Raw genomic sequence first — 12,115 nt, 5'->3', positions numbered from 1 at the left:
CTCTACTAAAAATACAAAAAAAAAAAAAAAAAAAAAAAAAAAAAAAAAAAAGCTGGGCGTGGTGGTGCATGCCTGCAGTCCTAGCTACTCAGGAGGCTGAGGCACAAGAATCGCCTGGACCTGGGAGACAGAGTTTGCATTGAGCTGAGATCACGCCACTAGAGCACTCCAGCCTGGGCAACAGAGTGAGACTGTCAAAAAAAAAAACAAAAACAGAAAACAAAAAACAAAACCTAATTAATGCTGTGTGCATGTGGGAGGCTTGTGAGCTGGAGCCTTCATTACGGAGTGATCTGCTAAGCCTTATGTTGGAGAACTCCTAATATCAAGTCTTGTCTTTTCTTTTTTTTTTTTTTTTTGAGACAGAGTCTTGCTCCTGTGGCCCGGGCTGGAGTGCAATGGTGAGATCTCAGCTCACTGCAACCTCTGTCTCCTGGGTTTAAGCAATTCTCCTGCCTCAGCCTCCTGAGTAGCTGTGATTACAGGCGCCTGCCACCGTGCCTGGCTAATTTTTCTATTTTTAGTAGAGATAGGGTTTCACCATGTTGGCTAGGCTGGTCTCAAACTCCTGACCTCAGGTGATCTGCCCACCTCAGTCTCCCAAAGTGCTGGGATTATAGGCGTGAGCCATAGCGCCCGACCGTAATATCAAGTCTTTTCTCCTAGTTTGTCAAAGTCTCCAGAGAAGAATCACCTAACTTGTCTGGAGGGGAAAACCCTGGCTGACTTAAGTTCTGGGATTCAAGTAAAAGGAAGCCTGGGCCAGGCACGGTGGCTCACACCTGTAATCCCTGCACTTTGGGAGGCTGAGGCGGGCAGATCATAAGGTCAGGAAATCAAGACCATCCTGGCTAACACGGTGAAACCTGATCTCCACTAAAAATACAAAAAATTAGCTGGATGTGGTGGCACGCACTTGTAGTCCCAGCTACTGGAGAGGCTGAAGCAGGAGGATCGCTTGAACCTGGGAGGCAGAGGTTGCAGTGAGCCAAGATTGCACCACTGCACTCCAGCCTGAGTGACAGGGTGAGACTCCATCTGAAAACAAAAAGAAAAAAAGAAGACTGGTAGTTTTGACATTTATTACGTAAACTTTCAATTAATTTCTCTCTCCTCAATTATGCTTAGTGTTTCCTAGCATAAAGACCATTTTCTCATTTTTAAAGAAAACATTTTAATTGAAATATAACATACACACAAAAAGTATACAAATCATGGGTATATATAATTCAATGAATTCTTAAGCAGTGAAAATGTTGTGTAAGCACCACCCAGATTAAGTAATTGAACATTTCAGCACCCCAGATTCCGGCTTCGTGCATTCTCTGTCTCTCCTCCCACCTACAAAGGTAACTAATATTCTGATGTCCATTGGTCTAGATTAGTTTTTGTGTGTTAAATATATACATATACTCACACACATACACAAATATATATATATATAATTTTATTTCGCATTGCTTCTTTTACCCAACATTATGTTACTGAGATTTATCCATATTAATTCATATGAGTATTTATTTCCATGGCTTCATCGAATTCTACAGTATGAATTTACCACAATGTATTTATCCATCTTATTATTGAAAGATAACTAAATTAGAATCAAATAATTTTAGTTTTAAAGTACTGTGTTAAATGCTTTATGTGTGCTATCTTACTATCCTCATAATAATCATTTGAGGTTGATATTATTCTCCATTTATTTCTCAGTTAACAAATATTTATTCATATACCAGGCACTTTTCTAGTTCTTGAGGGATCAGCTAAATAAAACATATGGAAATGTAAGAATAATTAAATGAAACAAGAATCTGTGCCCTCCTGGAGCTTATATTCTCTAAGCAAAATATTTGCTATATTAGATATGGATAAATGTTACCAAGAAAAATAAAGCAAGGAAGAGGATGTGAGGACCTGGTGGTGAAGGTGGGATGTTTGCAATTTTAGATAGCATGGCTAAGGAAGATATGATTGAGAAAATGACCTTCAAGTCCACGTTTAAAGGAAGTGAGGGAGCATACCGTGCAACTATCTGGAGGAAGAGCATTTTAGACATAATAAAAGGCAAGAGGAAACCCTAAAGGAAGAAACCTGCTGTTGTTTTAAAAACAGCAAAGAAGGCAGCGAGGGCGGAGTGGAATAAGCAAGAAGGAGGATGCTAGGAGTTGCAGTCAGGGAGGTAAAGGATGGATCAGATCATGTAGGCCTTGCAGGCCAAGGTAAGTACTTTGCTTTACCTGAGTGAGAATGAAGGCACTGGGAGTCTTTGATCAGAGGAGGGACATGATCAGACTTACATATTAACAAAATCATTCTATCTGCTATATTGAGAATAGATTGAATGACAGCAAAGGTGAGGGCAGGAGGCCTGTTATCAGCTATTGTTCTCCTCATTTGATAGATGAGGAAGATGAGACTTGAACATGACCAAGGGCATAAATCTTCAAAACATGGTCCACGAGCCAGCAGTATCAATATCACCCGCCTCCCCCACCCCCGTGGAGCTGGGAATGCAGACCCTCAGGACTCACCACAGGCCAGTGGAATCCCAATCTGCATTTTAGAAAGAGCCCCAGCTGACTTGTGTACATGTTAAAATGTGAGAAGCCCCAGTCTAAACCCCTGTGATATACTGTTGTTGAAGCTTATGGATCAGAGGAAGGATACTATCAAAGTGGTGCTCTAAGGAAATTGCATTTGGTAACAACAAACAAAAAAAAATAGAGAAAAACAAAGGATACCATCTAGGAGAAAGTAATGGTAACCCAGAAATTTTGGGCTGAATGGCAGAAGTAAGATAACTAGAATGGCAATGAAAAAAAAAAGAGAAAATGAAGGAATGCAAGAAAAGCCCCCCCCCCCCTTTTTTTTTTTTTTGGCAGGATCTCTGTCACTCAGGCTGGAGTGCAGTGGTGCAATCTTGGCTCGCTATAACCTCCACTTCCCAGGCTCAAGTGATCCTCGTGTTTCAGCCTCCCCAGTAGCTGGGACCACGCACACGTAACACCACGCTCTGCTAATTTTTTAAGGTTTTTGTGGAGAGGAGGTCTCACTGTATTGTCCAGGCTGTATCTTGAACTCCTGGGCTCAAGAGATCCTCCTGCTTCGCCCTCCAGAAGTGCTAGGATTACAGGATTACAGGTGTGAATCACCATGCCTGGCAAGAAAAGCCTTTCTAATGCAGGAAAAAATCCACTGAAGTTTGGCAATGATTATTAGTAGATATACTAGGCCGGTGTGGTGGCTCATGCCTGTAATCCCAGCACTTTGGGAGGTCGAGGCGGGCAGATCACCTGAGGTCAGGAGTTCGGGACCAGCCTGACCAACATGGCAAAACCCTGTCTCTACTGAAAATAAAAAAATTAGCCAGGCATGGTGGTGGGCGCCTGTAATTCCAACTACTCGGGAGGCTGAGGCAGCGGAATTGCTTGAACCTGGGAGGCGGAGGTTGCAGTGAAAAAATATACTAGTGAGTGGGAAGGGACCATGAGAAAGAGAGTTGAATAAAATATGATATTGAAGTTTCAAGATTTGGTAAGATGGTATGTAATTGGATCATTGCTAGAAATAGGGACATGAGAATGGGAAGATAATTTGGTGAGAATAATTATAGGCAAGCTTAGAATTATTGAACTGGACTCAGTGGTTGTTGCAAATGTTTAGCACATAGGACTCTCAGGCTGGAGAAGTCTCTGGGTTGAAATAACAGATTTATTTTAGAGTTGTTAGGCTGGACATGTCCACTGAAGCAACCGGAGTTTTTGAGATATTAAGAGAGAAGACAGAAAGAAAACTATTATCACATACCTAGGACCAACACCTCATTTAAGTTATAGAAATGGTAGGAGGCAGAAGAGTGGTGAGAGAGGAAAGAAGAGAGGGCAGCATCTCTAAAGCCAAGGTAGGGGTTGGGTGCATGGGGAGAATTTCTACTTGGAGACATGTCATAGAGGTCAAGAGAAATTAAGGAAGATTGGAAAGATTTGTCTTAGTAAAAGTCAAATTAAGTTATTGATTTCAAGAATGATTTTTCTGTATTTCGACAATGATTTTTTTCTTTTTTCTTTATTTGTTTTTATTGGCTTATTTCTCCAAGAAAAAAAGGAATAGTTTTTTTTTTCTAGAATGAAAGCCAGAGGTTCATTAGAGATAGGTGATCAGGACACAGAATCCTCACCCTTAGGTGTGTCTCAACCACCAGAAAGATAGGCAAGATAACCCTATTAGGTAATTATCTGAGAACATGCACTTGTTGACAACTGCACAGTTATATATTAATATGTATGATTCATATTAGTTGTTGTTTTTAGGCCATCAACATATTATATTGATATATGCATGGTTCTAGGATTTAAAAATTCTAGAGAAAAGTCAAACTTGAGACCACACATATTCCTATTTGTTTTTTTCACAAAATATTATGAGCATTTTATTTGTCACATTTTCTCTGACCTGTGCACAATGTTGCTATGGATCTTGTTTTATTATTTTAATTGCTGGTCATTAAGTGTAAGAGAATTTTTTTAAAGCTCATCTTTGCTGTTTATCAAGTGTTACTCCACCTATGACTCCATTACTGTGGAGTACTGATAGTGCTATGAAACAAACTAGCCTGCAGAAAATGACCATCACATGACTGTGTTTATGGCCTCATTGGACCAAATGTCACTCAGTGATGCCAAGTCATAAGAAGGCTTCTAGAGCAGCCTTCCTGGCAGGAAAAATTACTCATGTGTTACACTCAACCATAATCACAATCATAGTAGATTTAATTTGTTCTAAGTAAGTACTTGACAATATTCAATGTGTTCTAAAGATTAAACATGCCAAAACACATTTTCCCTTTTAAAAACCTGAAAATTTGACTGAAAATATGAATGAAGCATGAGTATTAGAGTGTTCACAATCCCAGTCTTTTGTATTAAGCTAGAGAAGTGTTTGTTTTTGGCTACTCCAACCCCTTGCAGCAGTGGTGAGGCCTCTAGGCTGGCTCACCTTATGCTTCAGTGACTCTATGTGGAGGATGAGGAGGAACTGGATGTACATGATGGAGGATAGGAGACCAGGTAGGCAGGTCTAGTAGTTCAGAAGTGAAGAAATAAAGATTTACACCAAAGGAGAATAAATAAGAAATTATAGATGAGCCGTTGTAATTAAAATTACCGAGCTCTGGTGTAGTTCTCTTTAAACTGCACTACTTTGAGCTGAGAAGATACAGCCTATTGAATGGGAATAATCGTAGTGTCTACCTTATAGTGTTGTTGTGAGGATTAAATAAGAAAATGAAGGTAAAGCAAGTGCCCCATGTTTAATCGTTGCTCAATAAATGATGGTGATGAGGCTCTTCATACAGATTCTCGCCTTTGTAGCATGTGTTGGGGAGGAGCACACCTGCTTTCTCTTCTGTTGGAGGAATTTTGGGTGTGTGCAGGTAGGTGGAAGCTGATAAATCTGATGAAGTCTCTCTAGGAAGGGAGGGAAGATATAAGAGAAGAAACATTCCCTACCCTCCTCCAGATACCCCGTTCCACAAGGATCTGTGGTTACCCAGGTGTTGCGGGGATACTTGGAGCAGTGTGCTAGCATGAGACATTCCCTGCTTAAGTTTTGTCTGCCAGCTCCAGGCCTTCATTCCCTGTCCTGATGTTTTGCCCTGCCTGGATAATCTTTTGGACCTGGAAGGAATTCCTTCTCTCTCCTTAAATACCAGGTGTGTAGAGTTCTTTTCTTTGGGACTTCTCTGCTCCCTTACACCAATTTCCCTGTCTGGGTGAGGACGACATCATCTTAGGTAGGACTGTTGGCATTAGGGTTACCTGCAGCTATTACAAAAATTAAAGTATGAAGAGAGATATTTGATTCGACCATGTAAAAGTAACAGAGCTTTCAGGCATTGACATTTTATTATCCTCTCTGTCTAATTACCTTGTAACACTGTGAGTATGGCTATTATTAATTGACTCTGATTCAGTTAAACATGCACCACAATCATCTGTTCATGTGTGTTTATTATGCTGTAACACTAGTCATCTTATAATGTTTGTAATTGAAAAAAAAAAAAAAAAAAAGGCCAGGCGCAGCGGCTCATGCCCAAGCTCATCCCAGCACTTTGGGAGGCTGAGGCGGCCAGATCACCTGAGGCCAGGAGTTTGAGACCAGCCTGACCAACATGGTGAAACCCTGCCTCTATTAAAAATACAAAACTAGCTGGGCTTTGTGGCGCAAGCCTGGAATTCCAGCTACTCCGGAGGCTGAGGCAGGAGAATCACTTGAACACTGGAGGCAGAGATTGCAGTGAGCCGAGATCGCGCCATTGCACTCCAGCCTGGGCAACAAGAGAGAAGCTCCATCTCAAAAACAAAACAAAACGAAAAGCAGAAGAGTAATATTGCGCTCAAAATAGTTAATATTGATCTTTGCCATATTATGGAGATAATATATAATCTTTCCCTGAAAGATGCAATCCAAGTCTAGAGTGTACTTCCCAAGCTTATCCCTAGGAACTACATAATTTTTTTGGTTTTGATTTTTGGGATGGAGTCTCGCTCTGTCACCCAGGCTGGAGTGCAGTGGCTTAATCTCAGCTCACTGTAACCTCCGCCTCTAGGGTTCCAGACATTCTTCTGCCTCAGCCTCCCAAGTCACTGGGACTACAGGCTTGCACCAGCATGTCCAGCTAATTTTTAAATTTTTAGTAGAGACAGGGTTTCACCATGTTGGCCAGGCTGGTCTGGAACTCCTGGCCTCAAGTGATCTGCCCGCCTCGGCCTCCCAAAGTGTTGGGATTACAGGCATGAGCCACCACGCTTGGCCACAAGCACATATTTTACATACAATTTCAGGGTGTTCACAGAACACTTGGTCCCCTTAAAATCTAGACTGAAAACTCCCTTTGCAGAAAATTTTGGGTTTTTTTTTTGCTTTTTCTCATGTGCTTATGTAGACACCAGCCTTTAGATAACTGAATAATTAAATTGGCCCTCCATATCCATGGGATCCTTGTTCATAGATTCAACCAACCACAGATTGAAAATGTTAAAAAAAAGAAAAAATAAGATACTAAAAAACAATACAGTTATAACAACTATTATATAGCACTTACATTGTATTAGATATTATAAGTAATCTAGAGATAATTTAAAGTATATGGGCAAATATGCATGGGTTTTATGCAAACACAATGCCATTTTATATAGGGGACCTTAGCATAAAAGGATTTTGGTATCTGTGGGAGTTCCTGTAACTTATCCCTTGTAGATTCGGAGCGACAACTGTAATGGAAACATTATTCAGTGTTTACAAAGTGCCAGACACTGTTATCATGTTGAACAATGAGGTTGACTTAAAGCTTGTGTGTGTGGGTGTGTGTGTGTATGTGTGTGACTTTTCTCAAACTTTTTAGCTAATTGATGTAGCCCAACAAAAAGAAATGAGAACATAGTTATGTCTATAAAGTATCCCCATTTTTATTGATACATAATAATTGTACATATTTTGGGGTCCATGTGATATTTTGATACATGCGTCTGATGTGTATTGCTCAAATCAGAGTAACTAGGATATGCATCACCTCAAACATCTATTACTTTTTTCGTATTAGGAACATCTCAAATATTTTTTCTTGTTCTTTTAATATACACAATAAATGGCCGGGCATGGTGGCTCATGCCTGTGATCCTAGCACTTTGGGAGGCCGAGGCGGGTGGATCACGAGGTCAGGAGATCGAGACCATCCTGGCTAACATGGTGAAACTCCGTCTCTACTAAAAATACAAAAAATTAGCTGGGCATGGTGGCGGGCGCCTGTAGTCCCAGCTACTCAGGAGGCTGAGGCAGGAGAATGGTGTGAACCCAGGAGGCAGAGTTTGCAGTGAGCCGAGATCACCCCACTGCACTCCAGCCCAGGCAACAGAGCAAGACTCTGTCTCAAGAAAAAAAAAAAATTATATATATACACACAATAAATTACTTTCATCATCTTACTGTGTTAACAAATGCCAGAATGTATTTCTTCTATTTAACTGTATTTTTGTACCCATTAACCAACTTCCCTCTTTCTCGCTCTTTTTTTGTTTGTTTGTTTCTTTTTGGTTTGAGACAGGGTCTCCCTCTGTTGCCCAGGCTGGAGTGCAGTGGTGCCATCTCCGCTCACTGGAACCTCTGCCTCCTGGGCTCAAGTGATTCTCCTACCTCAGCCTGCTGAGTAACTGGGACTACAGGTACACACCACCACGCCAAGCTAATTTTTGTATTTTTTTGTAGACACGGGGTTTCACCATGTTGCCTAGGCTGGTCTTAAACTCCTGAGCTCACGTGATCCACATGCCTTGGCTTCAAAAAGTGCTGGGATTACAGGCGTGAGCCACAGCTTCCAGCCAACCAACCTCTCTTCCCCCTCTCCCCACCTACCTTTCCCAGCCTTTGGTAACCACCATTCTACTCTCTATCTCCGTGAGATCAACTTTTTAATGAAACTGATGTAAGTGAGAACAAGTGATATTTGCCTGGCTCATTTCACTTATATAATGGCCTCTGATTCCATCTACATTGTGACAAATGACAGGATTTCATTTTTATGAATTAATTCATGATGAATTAATCTGTTGATGGACACTTAGTTTGATTTGGCTATTGTGAATGGTGCTGCAATAAACATGGTTGTGCAGATATCTCTTCCATATACTGATTTTCTTTCTTTCAGATATAACCCAGTAGTGGATTGCTAGATCATGTAATACATCTATTGCCAGTTTTTTTTTTTTTTTTTTTCCTGAGACTGAGTCTTGCTCTATTGCCCAGGCTGGAGTCCAGTGGCGAATCTCGGCTCACCGCAACCTCCTGCCTCCCGGGTTTAAGTGATTCTTTTGCCTCAGCCTCCCTAGTAGCTGGGATCACAGGCATGCACCACCACACCCAGCTAACTTTTTTTTTTTTTTTTGTATATTTAGTAGAGACAAGGTTTCACCATGTTGGCCAGGCTGGTGTCGAACTCCCAACCTCAGATGATCTGCCTGCCTCGGCCTCCCAGAGTGCTGGGATTACAGGTGTGAGCCACCACCCCCGGCCCCACTTTTAGTTTTCTGGGGAACCTCCATACTATTTTCCATAGTGACTGTACTAATTTATCTTCCCATCAACAGTGAATGGAGGTTCCCCTTTCTCTGCAGTATTTATTTTTTGTCATTTTTATTTGGTTTTAGTTTATTAATTTAGATATTGCAGTGAATGCATATTTTTTGTATTTTTGATGATAGCTATTTTAATTGGAGTGAGATAATATCTCATTGTGGTTTTGATTTGCATTTCCCTGATGATTATTGATGTTGAGCATTTTTTCATATGCCTGTTGGCCATCTGTATGTCTTTTGAGAAATGTCTATGAGATCATTTGCCCGTTAAATTTTTTTTTTTTAATTTTTAAAATTTATTTAAAAGACAGAGTCTCACTCTGTTGCCCAGGTTGGAGTGCAGTGGTGTGATCACGGCTCACTGCAACCTCGAACTCCTGGGCTCAAGTGATCCTCCCACCTCAGCTTCCTGAGTAGCTGGGACTACAGGCACTTGCCACCATGCCTGGCTAATTTTTTAATTTTAATTTTTAGTAGAGACAAGGCCTCGTTATGTTGCCTAGGCTGGTCTCAAACCCCTGGGCTCAAACAGTCTTCCCTCTTTGGCCTCCCAAATTCGTGGGATCACAGGTGTGAGCCAGTGAGGCTGACCTTTTGCCTATTTTTAAATCGAATTGGTTTCTGAATGAGTTGAGTTCTTTATATTTTCTGGTTATTAATCGCTTGTTGGATAGATAGTTTACATACATTTTCTCCCATTCTGTAGGTTGTCTCTTCACTCTCCTTTGCGGTGCGTAAGCTTTTTAGCCTGATGTAATACCATTTGTCTATTTTTGCTTCTGTTGCCATGCTTTTCAGGTCTTACCCAAAAAGCTTTGCCCAGATAAAAGTCTTGAAGCATTTCCTCGATGTTTTCTTCTAGTAGTTTCACAGTTTCAGGTCTTCTATATAAGTGTTTAATCCATTTTTATTTCATTTTTGTGAAATAAAATAGATAGGAATCTAGTTTCATTTTTCTGCATATGGGCATCCAGTTTTTCTGGCACCATTTATTGAAGAAACTATCCTTTACCACTGAATGTTCTTGGCACCTTTGTCAAAAATCAGTTGGCTGTAAATATGCAAATTTATTTGTGTGTCTTTTATTTTGTTCCACTGGTCTATGTGTCTGTTTTTATGCCAGTATTATGCTGTTTTGGCTACTATACCTTTGTAATGTATTTTGAAGTGAAGTAGTGTGATGCTCCCAGATTTGTTCTTCTGCTCAGTATTTCTTTGGCTATTCAGGATCTTCTATAATTCCATCTGAATTTCAAGATTTTTTCTTTTCTATTCTTGTGAAGAATATCATTGGTATTTTGATAGGAATTACATTGAATCCGTAGATCGCTTTTGGTAGTATGGTCACTTTCATAACATTAATTCTTTCAATCTGTGAACATGGAGCATCTTCATATTTTTTTGTGAACTCTTTAATTTCTTTCAACAGTGTTTTATAGTTGTCCTCATAGAGATTTTTCACCTCCTTGGTTAAATTTATTCCTAGGTATTTTTTTTAAAGCTATCACAAATGAGATTGCTTTCTTGATTTATTTTTCCAGTAGTTCATTGTTGATGTATAAATATGCTACTGATTTTTCAATTTGTTTATAGAGATGTGATCTCACGATGTTGCCCAGCCTGGCCTCAAACTTCTGGCCTCAAGTGATCCTTCTCCCTTGGCCTCCCAAGTACATTAGTAAGCCACTGTGCCCAGCCAAATGCTACTAATTTTTGTGTGTTTATTTTGTATCCTGAAACTTTACTAAATTTATCAGTTCTAAGAGTTTTTTGATGGCACTTTCAGAGTTTTCCATACATAAGAGCATGCCATATGCAAATAGGGACATATGCAAATATGACTTCTTCCTATCCAATTTGGAACCCCTTTTTTTCTTGTCTAATTGCTCTGGCTATAACTTCCAGTACTATGTTGAATAAAAGTGGTGAAAGTGGGCATCCTTCTCTTGTTCCAGTTCTTAGAGGAAAAGCTTTTAGCTTTCCCGCATTTAGTGTAATGCTAGCTAGCTGAGGGTTTGTCCCATGTGGCTTTTATTGTGTTGAGGTATGTTCCTTCTACACCTAGTTGGTGAAGACATTTTATCATGAAGGAATGTTGAATTGTATCAAATGCCTTTCCTGTGTTTGTTGACATGATCATGTGGTTTTTGTCCTTCATTCTGTTGTTGTGATGTATCACATTTTTTGATTTGTGTATGTTGGACCATTCTTGCATCTCTGAGACAAATCCCACTTGACCATGGTGAGTGCTCTTTTTAATGTGCTGCTGGATTTGATTTGCTAGTATGTTTTTGTGGATTTTTTTTTTTCCAATCTATGTTCACCAGGGATATTGACCTATAGATTTCTCTTTTTGTTGTGTCCTTATCTGGTTTTGGTATCAGGGTTATGCTGGCCTTGTAGAATGAGTATAGAAGAATTCTCACTGGGCACAGTGGCTCACCCCTGTAATCCCAGCACTTTGGGAAGCCGAGGCAGGCAGATCACGAGGCCGAGAGATTGAGACCATCTTGGCTAACATGGTGAAACCCCGTCTCTACTAAAAATACAAAAAATTAGCCGGGCGTGGTGGTGGGCGCCTGTAGTCCCAGCTACCCAGGAGGCTGAGACAGGAGAATGGTGTAAACCCGGGAGGCGGAACTTGCAGTGAGTTGAGCTCGCCCCACTGCACTCCAGCCTGGGCGACAGAGCGAGACTCCCTATCAAAAAAAAAAAAAAAAAGAATTCTCTCTCCTTCAATTTCCTGGGAGAGTTTGAGAATAATTGGTATCAATAGCCATTTTTAAAATGTCTGGCAGTTAAGTCATCAGGTCCTGGGTTTTTGTTTGTTTGTTTTGTTTTAATTATGGGAGACTTTTCATTACTGATTCAATTTTTTTACTCATTATTTGTCTGTTCTGGTTTTCTACTTTTTCTTGGTTCAATCTTGGTAGGTTGTATATGTTTGGGAATTTATCTATTACCACTAAGTTTTCCAATTTGTT

Source organism: Theropithecus gelada, chromosome 15, assembly GCF_003255815.1.
Source record: "Theropithecus gelada isolate Dixy chromosome 15, Tgel_1.0, whole genome shotgun sequence".
NCBI lineage: Eukaryota > Metazoa > Chordata > Mammalia > Primates > Cercopithecidae > Theropithecus > Theropithecus gelada.
This window is presented reverse-complemented; position numbering follows the sequence as displayed.